Source organism: Aquarana catesbeiana, linkage group LG05 (assembly GCF_042186555.1).
Source record: "Aquarana catesbeiana isolate 2022-GZ linkage group LG05, ASM4218655v1, whole genome shotgun sequence".
Classification (NCBI taxonomy): domain Eukaryota; kingdom Metazoa; phylum Chordata; class Amphibia; order Anura; family Ranidae; genus Aquarana; species Aquarana catesbeiana.
The window spans coordinates 313369621-313385837 of NC_133328.1; the positions used below are offsets into that span (position 1 = coordinate 313369621).

A 16217-nucleotide genomic window follows, 5' to 3' on the forward strand; every position below is an offset into this window, starting at 1 on the left:
ACGGTTGTGTGATGTTGTACCCAAACAAAATTGACTTCCTTTTTTTCCTACAAATAGAGCTTTCTTTTGGTGTAATTTGATCACCTCTGTTTTTTATTTTTTGCACTATAACAAAAGAAGAGCGACAGTTTTGAAAAAAAAAAAACACAATATCTTTTATTTTTCGCTATAGTAAATATCCCAAATTTAAAAAACAAAAACAAATTTATTCCTCAGTTTAGGCAATATGTATTCGTCTACATATTTTTTTGGTACAAAAAAATCGCAATAAGCGTATATTGATTGGTTTGCGCAAAAGTTATAGCGTCTACAAACTACGGGAAAGATTTGTGGCATTTATATGGTTTTTATTATTTATTTATTTTTTACTAGTAATTACGGTGATCTGTGATTACTAGTGCAGCGGGCGCGCGCTTTCGGCGTCTCTCCTGGGCAAAGCTATATATGTACAGGATTTTTGCCCAGGAGACCCATTCTGCCGCAGTATATCTGCGTGAGCCGGTCGGGAACCGGTTAAGATAAACAAACCTGTGTACAGCTCCCCCCAAGCCCCCCTTATACTTACCTGAGCCCAATGTCACTCCAGCACTGTGCACAAAAGCAGCATTGCTGCTCGCTCTCTTTCCTCACTGGCTCAGAGACAGCAGCCAGAGCCATTGGCTTGCTGTGGGGGCACTCAGCAGCAGGGAGGAACCAGGAGCACCGTCGGGGGACCCGAGAAAATGAGGATCGGAGCTGCTTTGTGCAAAACTATTGCAAAGAGCAGGTAACTATAGAATTGTTTTTTTTTGTTTTTTTTTATTTTTGCAATCACTTTAATGTGCATGGTGTTTGCACAGGTTAACTTTAAAGAGTAACTCCACTTTTGTTGAGAGAAAAAAAACACCCTCTGGGTGATCTATATACATTACAAGGATTATAACAAACTTTGTTGCAGATTCCTACCTTTTGTTATTCTGAAGAAATCCCTGTGTGTTTGTCTGTTTCCATGTGGGCAAATTAATCTAATGGGAGTGGTCTCGTAATTTATCAATCAGCTGTGGCACCGGCAGAGCACTAATGAGGAAAGCTGCTTGGCCTGCATCCCTTTAGACGTGATTTCCTATTGGGAGTATCTCACCAAAAACAAAATTTTTGTTGCAGGGGATGCCTAAAATCTGATTTGTATCTAAGGCTCATTTGCACTTGCTTCGGCTTCAACACACATTAATGGCTAGTTTACACTTGCTTTAAAGCTCTCTGAACGCTAGTAAAAGCCCCTGTCACTAAATAAAATGGTTAGCTTACATTCCTGTTTACACCTTGCTTTTGCTTTGGCTTCTCTTTAAAAATTATACCCCATGTAGCTTTAGTGGTGCTTGAAAGCGTCTTCAAAACCTCCATAGAAGTCTATGGCAAAGCTCGCTCGAAGCCCCACCAAAGACTCATCGAAGCCCCATCGAAGCTCCACAAAAGCCTCATCGAAGCCCCATCGAAGCTCCGCCAAAGTCTCATCTAAGCCCCACCAAAGCCTCATCAAAGCCTCATCGAAGCACCAAGCAAAAGCAAGGTGTGCACAGGACTGTAAGCTAACTATTTTATTTAGTGACAGGGGCTTTGACTGGAGTTCAGAGAGCTTTAACAAAGCATGTCTGATGCCATGTTTTGAAGCAAGTGTAAACTAGCCCTAAGTGTAGACTTCTGGGAAAATGGGTGAACCAATCACATAAGCAGAAAATTATGTTTCTAGGGTGTTTTCAGTACACACTCTGTGTACAGAACAACTCCAGGTAGCCATATTGCATTGCATTTTCAGAAAATTACAGCGGCTGCAGATTGAAAAGGAAAGACAATTTTTAATAACATTCGATGACAATATGACTTGTGTCACAATTGTGAACGGTATATTATTTTTTCTTTATTTGCTATCCCCCCCCTGAAAGTGGAGTTAGCTTTTAAGGTTTTACATCTCCTTTATCATTTTGTTACATTTTACTAAATACTGCCATTTTACATGCACATTGCATTATCAGTTATGTGTCTTGCATGTAGGCAAGCAGAAAGAATAATGCTTTATTTACACCATGTTGGTCCTCATGATGTCTTTGCTTTTCTAGCTGTTTATAATTTAGTCATACAAGTTGAAAATGTTTTAAGTGTTGTGGCAGGGCAAGCCTGTGCCACTCTTTTAATTTGGTGGTCCGGGCCAGGTTTTCTTGGAAGCAGGCACACTAATGATGTGGGTGTGTGCTGCATTCATCTTAGAGCCCACATTCACATTGGGCCTATTGCCGGCAATGGCAACGCCTCACCAATTCATAAAAGTAGCTCCTGCACTACTTTTAGCGACTTTGGGGGCAATTTCAATAGACATCTATGCAGGAACCCACACAGATGTCTCTGAAATTGCTCCCGAAGTCGGACCAAAATTCCGGTTTACAATCGTGCAAGTTCAGCTGAAGCTAAGTGTGAACATGGGCAGAGCCAGGGTTAGAGATCAGGGCCCCACCCTCCCGAGGGGGTCAGCGTGTGAAGGAAGCAATGAGGTGCATGTATGCACTGTACTGTCCAGGTCAAGACAGACCTAGGCCCGAGACTGAGAGAGACAGTTAGTCAATGAGAGATGGAGCAGCTGGGAAGCTGCAGGAATGACACAGAGCTGGGGTACAGCGTGTGTGCACGAGCACTAGGAAATGTGCTTGACGGTCAGGAGGAGGGAGGCATGAGGCCTGAGTCGCAAGGCTGATAAAGAGACAGAAGTTTCTATGTTTTGTTGTATTGATTGTGGGAACCCCCTGCATAGGAAGATATTTATGTGAACTTTTGCTTTGTTTTAAATAAAAGTGGGCAGGAAAAGCCCTGAAAAGACAGCTTTGGAGTGGAGTAAACCAACTTGTCACAGTGTATATAGACCCTAGCTGTAAGTTAGATGAGGTACATCAAACAACTATGGTGCTATTATAAATATATAAAAAAAAAAATTGTTGTACAAATGTGACAATTACACAGCCACTATGAAAATTGCCTTATTCTGTGTAATATGATTATTTCCTATAATCATTAGCATCATCTATTGGCCATAATCCAAGGGTCACCAAACTTTCTAACCAAAAGGCCAGTTTACTGTCCCTAAGAATTTAGAGGGTCTTGACTATGGCCATGTCAGAAACCATGAACCAGACTGAGACAGAAGTACAGTAAAATCACACTTGTTTATTAATAAAAAGGTAAATAGAGTAAGCGTAGTCAAAGCATAGCCAGAGTTCAGTAACCAGATTGGGTAGTCAGCCAAGCCAGAGTTCAGTAATCAGATCGGGTAATCAGCCAGGCCAGAAGTCATGGATCCAAGTTGAGGAACAGCAAGCAGGATAAGGAGCCACAAGGGATGTCAGCAAAGCCAGTCTTTAAACAGGAACGCAGGAGATGGTTTCTTGTGATGTGACCAAGGCGAAGGCAGGAATGAAGTGAGCTGGAGATCTTTAACCACCTCAATACTGGGTACTTTCACCCCCTTCCTTCCCAGACCAATTTTCAGCTTTCAGTGCTCTCTCATGTTGAATGACAATTACTCAGTCATGCTACACTGTACCCAAATGAAATTTTTTTCATTTTGTTCACACAAATAGAGCTTTCTTTTGGTGGTATTTATTCACCACTTCATTTTTTATTTTTTGTGATATAAGCGAAAAAAGAGCGAATATTTTTGAAAAAAAACAACATTTTCTACTTTCTCTTTTAAAAGAAACCAAAAAAATTTAATTTTGTCGAAAATTTAGGCAAAAATGTATTCTACCACATGTCTTTGGTACAAAAAATCCTGATAATTGTATGATCATTGGTTTGTGTGAAAGTTATAGAGTCTACAAGCCATGCTACGCATTATTGAAAATGTATCAATCCTAATGCACTGATGGCCTAATGCACTGATCTAATTTCTTGAGGCCTTAAATGTCAGGACAGTACAATAACCCCCCAAATGACCCCTTTTTGGAAAGAAGACAGTCTGAGGTATTTAGTAAGAGGCATAGTGAATTTTTTGAAGTTGAAATTTTTTTCCCCACAATGCTTTGGAAAATTAAGAAATATATATATATTTTTTTTCTTCACTAAATTGTCATATTTACAAATTATTTCTCACACACGGTGCAGGCATAATTGCAATTACACCCCAAAATACATTCTGCTATTCGAGTATGGCGATACCCCATGTGTGAGACTTTTCCACAGCCTGGCAACATACAGAGGCCCAACATCCATGTAGCACCATCAGGTGTTCTAAAGGCATAAATTACACATTTCATTTCCTGAGTACCTATCACATTTTTGAAGGCCCTGGAGCACCAGGACAATGGAATTACCCACAAAATGACCCCATTTTTGAAAGAAAACAACCCATGTATATTCTATGAGGTATAATGAGTCTTTTGAACATGTCATTTCTTTCCACAAGTTTTTGGAAAATGTAGAAAGAAAATGAAAACCTATTTTTTTTTCTCACAAAGTTGTCACTTTAGAAGATCTTTCTAACACATAGCATGCACATAGCCAAAATGACACCCCAAAATACATTCTGCTACTCGTCCTGAGTATGGCGATACCCCATGTGTGAGACTTTTCCACAGCCTGGCCACATACAGAGGCCCAACATCCATATAGCACCATCAGGCGTTCTAAAGGCATAAATTATAAAATTCATTTCCTGAGTACCTATCACATTTTTGAAGGCCCTGGAGCACCAGGACAATGGAATTATCCACAAAATTACCCCATTTTGGAAAGAAAACAACGCAATGTATATTCTATGAGGCATAATGAGTATTTTGAACATGTCATTTCTTTCCACAAGTTTTGGAAAATGTGGAAAGAAACTGAAAACCTATTTTTTTTCTCACAAAGTTGTCAATTTAGAAGATCTTTCTTACACATAAATATAAAAATAGTGTGGCGCTAAAGAAACGTGATGTCCGTTATTGGGCAAGACCCACCAGAATGTTCGTCTAGAGGTCAGGAGTGCACAATAAAGTTTTTATTAGTATAAAACTCTACTGAATATGTGTGAATCAAACACAATAAGCACATATTAAAAAACACCTATGTGTCTGTGAGTTACTCTAGCAGCCAAACTTTCAGTTAAGCGTAATAAAAACCTAATCATGCAAAAACTATAGATAAATGTGTATAACCAAAATTATTGTGCAAAAAATACCAAAAAAGAATATGCCCATATATATGAATATGTGTGAATCAAACACAATAAGTACATATCAAACAACACCTGTGTGTATGTGAGTTATTCCGACACGCCAAACTTACAGTTAAGCGTAATAAAGACCTGACCGTACAAGGACTATAGATAAAATTGTATAACACAAATTATTGAGCCAAAAAGGATTGTTATCAAAAGAAATACGTCCATATGGTATACACTCATGTGAATGAAATAATAACTAAAGTGAATCTAGAAATATACATCTACACAGTGTGCAAAATAAAAGTAAAAAGTTCATTAGGAGTTCTTTGAAACATATATCGAATGTGAGTGAAAAATGGTTTTTGAAGCCTTCAGTAGAATATATTCAATCAATCACCCATGGCTGGGACGAACTTCAATGCGGTATGGCACCCGGATTTTTAATGTGGATATAGACAGATAAAATACTCTTACCAGAATAGATGGACTCTCTAGCCAGCGGCTGAGAGTCAGACAAGCTTTAGGAAGTAGATGGAGCCGGTTATCCTGGAGAGGAAGGACGTGACACTGTGTCCAGGCTTGATGAGAAGAAGGCAGTAAAACTCACCAATCACTCTAACCGGATCTCACTGCTTTACAATCCCCATAGTACCGGACTGTGTGGTAATCCAATTACAGGCCATCACGGAAGGGACATATCCCTCAAAATGGAAAAATGGAGAAAATACTTCCACATAGTGTGAATCAGCTTCCAAAAAAAACTTTTATTAAAAGTTTGTAATAAAATACTCTGGCTCCTAAAACAAACAGGGACCAGGTGCAAACTGGTGATAAAAAAGCGCTTAAATCAATTGTGGCTAGACAAGCACATCGAACCGGACTAAAACTGACGTCATGCGCAATGTACGTGGGGTTAGGTATGCTGACGGCCTCAGATGACAGCTCGGTGGTGATTTGGCCTCGATGTCGAGGCAGTCACGTGGGAGGGTGACGATTTCTAGCCGGCAGTTTTGGTTTGTCGGGAGGCTGCTGTCCTGATACCAACGTGAGAGGGGCGTGACAATGAGCGTTGTGACGGCGCCTCATAGGCTAATCAAACTGAGGCTTGGTTGTCTTTTCCCTACTTGTCCAATAAGATCCGTTGATTATACCATTGACGCCATCTTTACAAACCCGGAAGCAGCGCTTCACATGGCGCAAACAGGTGTTTATGGTTTTTTATCATATTTCATATATATATAGGCATATTAGTGGCAGACAGGCATATACCCCAGTTGAAGTCCATGCGGACGAAACGCGTCGGGTTCGATATGCTTGTCTAGCCATGATTGATTTAAGCGCTTTTTTATCACCAGTTTGCACCTGGTCCCTGTTTGTTTTAGGAGCCAGAGTGTTTTATTACAATCTTTTAATAAAAGTTTTTTTTGGAAGCTGATTCACACTATGTGGAAGTATTTTCTCCATTTTTCCATTATGAGGGATATGTCCCTTCCGTGATGGCATGTAATTGGATTACCACACAGTCCGGTACTATGGAGATTGTGAAGCAGTGAGATCTGGTTAGAGTGATTGGTGAGTTTTACTGCCTTCTTCTCATCAAGCCTGGACACAGTGTCACGTCCTTCCTCTCCAGGATAACCGGATCCATCTACTTCCTAAAGCTTGTCTGACTCCCAGCCGCTGGCTAGAGAGTCCATCTATTCTGGTAAGAGTATTTTATCTGTCTATATCCACATTAAGAATCCGGGTGCCATACCACATTGAAGTTCGTCCTAGCCATGGGTGATTGATTGAATATATTCTACTGAAGGCTTCAAAAACCATTTTTCACTCACATTCGATATATGTTTCAAAGAACTCTTATTGAACTTTTTACTTTTATTTTCTTTTGCACACTGTGTAGATGTATATTTCTAGATTCACTTTAGTTATTATTTCATTCACATGAGTGTATACCATATGGACGTATTTCTTTTGATAACAATCCTTTTTGGCTCAATAATTTTGTGTTATACACTTTTATCTATAGTCCTTGTACAGTTAGGTCTTTATTAGGCTTAACTGTAAGTTTGGCGTGTCGGAATAACTCACATACACACAGGTGTTGTTTGATATGTACTTATTGTGTTTGATTCACACATATTCATATATATGGACATATTCTTTTTTGGTATTTTTTGCACAATAATTTTGGTTATACACATTTATCTATAGTTTTTGCATGATTAGGTTTTTGCCCAATAACGGACATCACGTTTCTTTAGCGCCACACTATTTTTATATTTATTTTGGTTCACAATTGGTCTGATTGTTGTGTTGGCTGCTTTGTATATTTTGGTTGGTGCAGTATTATTTTAGACATTTTTGGATCTTTCTTACACATAGCATGTACATAGCCAAAATGACACCCCAAAATACATTCTGCTACTCGTCCTGAGTATGGCGATACCCCATGTGTGAGACTTTTCCACTACCTGGCCACATACAGAGGCCCAACATGCAAGTAGCACCTCCAGGCTTCTAACACATAGCATGTACACACCAAGAATTACACCCCAAAATACATTCTGCTGAGCAAAAGGTAAAAAAAAAAAGCTCACCTGTGGTTTTAGCAGGCAGGAATACCGTTCCAGAGCAGCCAAAGCATTTGTCCAGACAGCCAAAGGAAATGTCCAGGAATTGTCCAGGCAGCAGACAGATATGGAAATACAGACCAAGGTTTAGCAGACAGTTCAGGTAACAGGCATAGGCAGGGCCAGTCCAGGTGGCAGGCAAAGGCATGGCCAGTCCAGGTGGCAGGCAAAGGCATGGCAAGGTCATGTGGCAGGCAAAGGCATGGCCAATTCAGGTGGCAGGCAGAGGCATGACCAGTTCAGGTGGCAGCAGGCAGCACTTTGTACATTGGGCCTTGGTCAGGTAAGACCTGAGGACATGGGTAGAGGCTTCTTCCCACCCAAATCTCTACGAAGCCTCAGAGTCTCCAGACCCTAGTCCGAGAAAACTAAAAACCCGGAGAAAAATGTTTTCTCCACTTGGAAAACCAACGTGAGAGGGGCGTGACAACCAACAACATTTTTGGGGGGGTTTGCGATCTGTTTGGGTAAGAGGGAGGATTTCGGGAAAGTGCCTTTCATGGAGTCTGGCTAATGAATCAGAGCAAATTAGTTGAGGGGCTTGGCCTTGGGGATAGAGAAGGGCTGTGACAACGTCTTCTTGGAATTTTAGATAGGTTAGGGAACTTTGGGTGCACTTAGAAAAAATGATATATGAATTGAATAGGGCAAGTTGCATCAAATAAATGGCGACTTTCTTGTACCAAAATAGTGATCCCCTGGTGGCCAAGTAGGGCTGCATCATCTGGTCGTTCATATCCACCCCCCCCATGTATAGGTTGTACTCATGCACACATTTTGGCTTCTGTATGGGGCCTCTTCTTCTCTGAAGTTCCACCAAGGTGTCATTATGTATTGTGGAAAGGATGTAGACATCTCTTTTTTTATCTCTGCAGTTCACCGCTAGTACCTCCTCAGTCCGCATACTGGCCATTTCACCCTGCTTCAATTTCTTGGCGACCAATCTCTGTGGGAAACCTTTGCGGTTGGTCCGTGCTGTCCCACAGGCTACAGTGTTTTTTAAGTACAAATGGCGGAAAAGTGGGAGACTAGTGTAGAAATTGTCTACATATAGGTGGTAACCTTTCCCAAGTAATGGTTGGATCAGCTGCCAGACAATTTTGCCACTTGTTCCCATGTAGGTAGGGCATCCTGTCTGTCTTTTCCCTCATAAATTATAAAGTCATGTGTGTAACCCGTGGCCCTGTCACACGCCTTATAAAATTTTACCTCACGTCTGGCTCTTTTACTGGGGAGGTATTGTTTTATTCCGAGTCTTCCGGGGAGGTGTACTAGGGATTCATCTACACATATATTTCTATCAGGGGTAAACATCTCCTTGAAGCTGGCGCAAAAAAAAATTGATTAAAGGGGCCGAATTTTGAATAATTTATCGTAACAGGGATGATTTCGAGGGAGGCATTGGGCATTGTTATTGAAGTGTAAAAATCTCATAATCATCTCATAACGGTTTCTGGGCATCAATGACAAATAGACCGGCTTGTGGAGGATAGGTTGGGTAGATCAGTAGGAATGGAGTTCATTTTTTTTTTGTCAGCCCCATGTTGAGGGTTAGGCCAAGGAAAATTTTAAATTCTTCCACGGTGAGGGGTTTCCAAACAAAAGGACGGGCATATGAAGAACTTGGATTGTTGGCTATATGTTGGCTGGGGTATAGATTACATTGCTCCACAATGTAGGTTAGGAGATCATTGGTAAAAAATAAATTGAAATAATAAAGTGGGGTTACATTTTCCATCTGCATCTGAGGGCCTGGCTGGGCTGTAAAGAGGGGAATTACAGGTTCTACTGACGTATCGGCAGCCATGTTGGATACAGTAGGTCATCTGGGAGGCTAATATGGGCACTGCCTCGTTGATGGGATCTGTTGCTAGCATCTGACCTGTCTTCTAGAAAGGTTGCAGAACTGCTGGTGGATGCCTGCCTATCCCGGAGTGCTGCGCTGCTGGTGGATGCCTGCTGGTTGATACCCTGGAGTGCTGCGCTACTGGTGGATGCCTGCATATCATCCTGGAGTGCTGGGCTGCTGGTGGATGCCTGCATATCATCCTGGAGTGCTGCGCTGCTGGTGGATGCCTGCTGGTGAATGCCCTGGAGTGCTGCGCTGCTAGTGAATGTCTCCTCCTGCTCATTTCTCCTGATTCTCCTTGTTAGGATTCTATCTTCCTCTGTTTCCATCTCGGAGCCACTGCTTTCCACTGGCTCATAGTCGCTATCCGAGTCTGACGGAGAGAATTCCCCGCTACTCTCGTCCGACATACTCTGGAGTATTGGAGAGCCTCCTCTGCGCTGTAAGATCTGCGGGCGGCAGATGGGTCAGATGGCAGGCGGCAGATGTGTCAGATGGGGGGCGGCAGATGTGCCAGATGGTGGGCGGCTGTGCCAGATGGTGGGTGGCTAGATGTGCCTGATGTTGGCGGGCAGATGTGCGTGATGTTGGCGAGCAGATGTGCCTGATCATGGGCAGATGGTAGGTGGCAGATGGTAGCGGCTAAACCACTTCCGGTTTCGTGTCACGGCCATTTCCAATTGTTTGACAAGCTGACAAGGATCAAAAAATTAAAGGAGGTATATATAAGAGGACAGGCATAGATACAGCAGCTTCCTGATGACGCAAAACCTATTGCGAAACGCGTAGAGGCTGCTGGGGACTTTCCTACCACGTCTGATCATACTGGTGTGAGGCTTGGAACGCACACTGCTGTGAGGAGACAGTAGGACAGATTGAGACTCCGCTCTCCACATACACTGCTGTATTAGCTTGGTGCCGGCTGAGGGGCACCAAAACATGTGAGTTTGACTATGTTTTTTAAATTTTTTTAATAAATGAGAGTTACATACTACACCATGATGGCTATCCACATGTTTTTGTGAGCACTATATAGAGCAAGAGACACTATTGTACTGCTTGAACAGGCTGCGATTGGACCCATCATAAACGGAGTGGTTATCCTAAATGAACCAAAGGCGCATATTTTTACCGTATCTGGTGAGTGGCCTTTGCAACAGGTGGTGGTGAAATCAGAATAAGTGGTGAATTTGGAGCACTTTATATTGAAGAAAAACGTTATTACTGCACAGGAGTGATCACTCACTGAGGACATCTAGTGTACTGTGGTGCACATGTTGGGGACATTTTTCAAAAAATTTTCTGCAAATTTTCTTGCATTGTGCAGCACATATATACATTGATATGGGAATTCTATGAAGTAATATTGGCTCATTGTATGATTTTAGTTTTCAGTTTATTTCTCACATATATATTTTGTTAGCACTAGCACTTTACACAGTGGTTGGTAACACTATAAGATATTTTACCTAGATACATTTTGATCAGAAATAATGTATGGGAAAGATAAGTTTTTCGATATAAAAAAAAATAAATAAAAAGAGAAAAATATCAATATACCAATATAGATGGCAGAGAAAAACACTTCATCCATAGGATCAATATAGAAATATTTTTTATTTTGCACAATTTTGGTGGTTATTATACACAAGAGTTAGCGCAATCCACTTTTTACTATATCATCATTGGTGTCAGTGGTAAGAATTATGTCCCGTTGTTAATGTTAGTGGGAGGAACAGTGCCCCAAGGGCCAGATAAAAGCAAACAAAGGACTGCATGCGGCCCCTGGGCCGCAGTTTAGGGGTATCTGGGGTATTTTCAAGAACAGTACAACATTATGGACACTAAATAGTGCTGACAATCATAGGAAATATATAAGACAAAATACAGCAGTTTTTTTGTTGTGGCTGTGCAAATGTTTGTCACATTTGTACAGTGAATTTTTTATAAATTGACAGTAAGTGCCTCACGTAACATAGCCCTCACATCACACCTTAGTCTTCATGTCCTTACTATTCACAAAACACACAACCACAGGCTTTGTTTTATACATGGCCAGGAAATATAATGGGAGCTGGACATTCTCTGGCGTATACACAAAATGATTTGCAGGATATAGAAGTATGCAAGCATGTGAGTGAGGTCCTCCTAAGAAACAAGATGTGCCTACCTGAAACCTGCAAAGGAAATCCTGCCTGCAGTTGGCCTTTAATTATACTTTACTTGATGCCATAACCAGTGGGAAATACAACCATAGCAGATCTGGTGGTCGTTGTGAGGTAATTCACCACCATCATCCTACCCAAAGTAGACAACTTTTCTTATGTTCTTACATCTTGTTTCTTTTCTCTCTCTCTGTTGGTATACCAACGTCCTTGCACCCCTACACCTTTCTATCCACACTTATAAGCTAGGTGATTTTGTTACCCTATTTGCATTTCAAAATGTTATATTCCGATGATAAACAAATTTTTCTCTCTTGTTCCAATCTCATTTCCTTATTCTTTTGTGTTCCTGCCTAACAGCTGTCTCATCTAATACTGTTGCTTGTCTGCTTTGTTAAAGTTTTTATAAAATGTACACTTACTGCGGATTTATTCAACATTACTGTGCATTCTCATGATATGGTTCACATTTACCCTGTACGGTAAACCAATATGGAAAAAGTTCTTTTAACCTCATAATAGATCTTAGCTGGATAATATATCTATTTTTTTTCTGTTTTATCCTTTTTATCCTTATTTGTATGTCAGTGCTGCCTGATCTCCTCCATCTTATTTCAGCCACTTCCTGTCTGCATGTACTCACTCTACTGTTGTCCTACATATCCTTGCTCTTGTACAGCTTCCTGATAGTGACAATGGTGGACCATGCTGGTGCAGTGTATATTGGTAAGGCCACGTGCAGTATCAGTTAGGGGTACATGTGACAATTTGTTCTTGATCAATACCGCCAAATGCTGCTCTATTGAAGAAGAATCATTTCTGCAAACATAAAAAACATGCCTACTACCCCAAGGGCTCATTCACAATCTGTGCAATGACCAGTGTTTTTTAATCCCTGGATAAGTGCAAGTCCTGGCTAGGGGTCCACTGTATGTCACTACACAGCAAAGCAACACACCATGCTGTTGTGCACAGACATGCATTTAGTGTCTCTTTGATATTTCAAATAAAGTTTGGAAAAAAAAAAAAAAAAAAACCTGACCCGTGCATTGCATCTCTCCCTGTCTGGGCTAAAACGACTAGGTTGTCTGGAAAAACAGTACATTTTACCATGCAAGGCTAGTGTCAGCCTAACCTAGGGAATCTGTGCAGTGCTGAATCTGTGCTGTGGGGCCTAAACATGTAAGGTGACCTCAGGCAGCCCTCCTTATCTCAGCCTGGGAAAGCTGGTTGGGGTCATGTTACAATAGTGGTTGGACAAGGTTTTTCAATCTTTCTGATCTCTATCCCTTTTTCAATTAGCCTTAGTTTGGGAAGTGGACACATACTTTTCCTTGAGTACTAGGGGACTATTTCCTTTCACTTTTGGTGTACTCAGTTCCTTCGTTAATACAGGCATATATAATACCTCACATTAATCAGACTGTCCTTACTTAATCACTATGGCAGCTCAATTATGTTGGAGTAGGGTAAATTTACTCACAAAAACAAATGTAAAAAGACATTTCATCTATTTGCTGAGGAAGATTAGTGATACTAAACTCCACCCCCTGTCACGTTTTGTCTGGGCAAGGTTTAAATTGTTTCTGCAAAGTCCCTTTGATAAAAAATTTTTTTTATACATTTGCCCTACACTGTATTGAAAAAAAAAATATATATATATATATATATCAAACTGTAGCCCTAACTAAGAGTTCAGACTGTGTTCATAGTTGCATCATTCCATGGCTATAGTTCCCCCATAAAAACAGAATTTGAATATCATGTGGGCACAGATGCTTGTTTATTTATTATTTTTCTTTCGATAAGTATCTGAATAGCAGTGATGTAAGAACAAGGTACATATTGATCTTGACTGTTCCCAAGAGACCAACAACAATGAGCCATACACCCAGTGTATAATAACATCAATGTTTTATATTTGATCATGCAAGTGGATCATAAGCAATGACAACAGGTTTGAAGTATCTCCAGTTCAATATTATGTTATAACTCTCCAAAGTACTGTTTGGAGAGTAATTAATATGCGAACTCATGACGATAAACTGAGTCTTTGTAGTATCATCACATGGTATACTTTGGTAATAAAAAAAGGAAAGGCTGAACTCATTTTGTATGATTAGAGGTAGTGTAGACACAATAACTAATATAGCTACAAAAAGGAAGCAACAAAGATTGCATAGAAAAATGAACACTACATCTGCATATGCTAATGAACCTCTTTTACAATGCAAATATATGTCCTCATGTCAGCATTATGGACATGGACTGACAGTATGCAAACATGAAAAACAATAACATGCAAATGTAAAAAATGTTAAGTGGTGTGGAAACTATGTGCAGTACACATCAATATGATATCAAATATATGGCTTTGAAAGTGATCTGTCAAGCTAGGTATTCCTTTGTGTCTTTTCAAAGTACTATTGCATCTGAATGTCTGGTATCACTCAGTGTCATGGCTGTTCAGTCATGTTCACTAATATAGAAGTGAACAGCACGGAAGTATTTTGTGTTTATTTTCCGATGGCACATTGGAATTGTAGTTGCTGCTAGCTTCTCGGCCTTTTGGCTAAGATCAAGTGTAGTATCTGTTCTTATCAGTTTTCAGAGGAGGCGATGTTGGCCCGACCAATAGTGGGAAGGGCGCATGCAAATCCGATGGTGTAATTGGACCTGGACAGACGGTTGAGGGAAAGTCATCACCTGTTGCCCATGGGGGCTTCAGTGGGCCTACCCAACCAGTCTAGAAAGGACCTCCTGGTGGGGATGGGTGCTTCACATGGGTCTGGCCGGAGGGTCAGGTCCCTGGCCTTCTGGCCTGGATTGTGGTAGCTCTAGCTACGGACAGTTATTTGGGAGAGAACGCTTACTACCCCTTTGAGGGGGGGGGGGAGTGGCTAGTATCTCCCGAATGTAATTAGGTAGGAGTGATGGGAGCGACGGTGGAGCCTGATGGTAAAGGGCTCTCACCAAGCTTCTGGATCTCCACGCCTTTCTGCCTGTGGTGGGGGCTGCTGTGGTCTGGGCTGTGGGCCGGGGTTGAACTTGAAAGCCTATGGAGTAGTGCCCCTGGAGTGGCAGGCCAGGGGTGCCATAGAATCACTGTGTGTGGCAGACACTTTGATTTTGGGCACCAAGGTCACTACACCATATAACACGCTTTTTAAGCACCTGCCTCTTGGGCCGGGCCTTTTGGCTAGGACCAGAGGAATTTTTTATTCCTGGCCGGAGGGCCTGGTCATTGTGTTACACAATGGCCACTTCTTTCACTCTCCTCTTCACTATCCCTTCCCCCACTTTTTATTTATTTTTTTGATTGAAACCCTATGTTTGTCACGTCTTGTCTTACACGTTTTTGCACGTTTGACTAGTAAGGATGCGGGTCCTCGGGCCAGCCCTGAACGTCTTGGGTGGGGGTGGACATGGCCTTTTGGCTTAGTTCGCCCTCTCTCATGGGGTCTCCCTTCGGGGGAGCCTCACCTAGTACTTGGGTGGGTCCTGTTTCGGCAGGCCCTGCAGAGAACGGGGTCTGTCTGGTTTCGGCCGGATAGACCATTGTAAGTACCTTTGTCCCCGCAGGAGCCTAACGCCCCGGGGGATCAGGGAATTGGCACGTCTGTGTACCCGTGGCACTTTTTTGTGAGCACTCTTTATGTGTGTGCACATTTTTTATGCACCGGGTGAAGTTTTTGGGGTGTGTTTTGCACGCCATAGGCTTTCAAAAAAAAAAAAAAAAGTTGCTGCTAGTCGAAAAATTACTTTGCAAAGAATATTCAATCATGTGAAAGGTAAATTAAACAATGATTTTTACTTATTATTATTAGACGGATAGATTATTGAATGATTGAAGTCAGCCCAGCTTCACGTTATTCACTAAGCTGTGTGAAAGTTCACTTTTGCACAGTGAACCTTCTCTACTCCCTTAGTAAGTCAACCCCAGTGTTTTAAAATGCTAGATGGAAAATCTGCTGATGTGATCTGATTAAGCATTTCCTTGGTGCGTGAGTCATGCACTGTTGTACATTCTGGCCAGATTACATTTACAATAAAAAAAATTTCCACACAATTGATTATAACAATGTAGAGTTTTATGTAGAATCTGCAAATGCAAAATGCAAAGGTAGATTAAAAAAAATAAACAGAATTATGACCTTGATGTGGTAAGGAGAGCCATGATATCCTGTCAGGGAAATTCAGAGCATATATGTCTACAGCTAAGCGGGACCCTGAATGACCATAAACACTATTGTCAAACTTTGAACATTTATTCCCTTTGAAACTAAAATGCCGTGCTACAGATCTAAATATTATATGTGTATAGAAGTAAAACACAGAGGCAAGCTGTACAGTGACTGATCACTGTGATAGCCAATTAGAGGCTATTACAGTGATCAGAA

The 16217-nt window shown here is 41.2% G+C and overlaps 1 protein-coding gene and 1 pseudogene across 2 annotated transcripts in view; both read left to right on the top strand.

Annotated features, from left to right (window-relative positions):
* Positions 1-16217, top strand: part of OTULINL (OTU deubiquitinase with linear linkage specificity like) — a 139356-nt gene that overhangs the window by 69491 nt on the left and 53648 nt on the right. The window lies entirely within an intron of this gene.
* On the top strand, positions 14370-14480 carry LOC141146435 (U2 spliceosomal RNA; annotated as a pseudogene).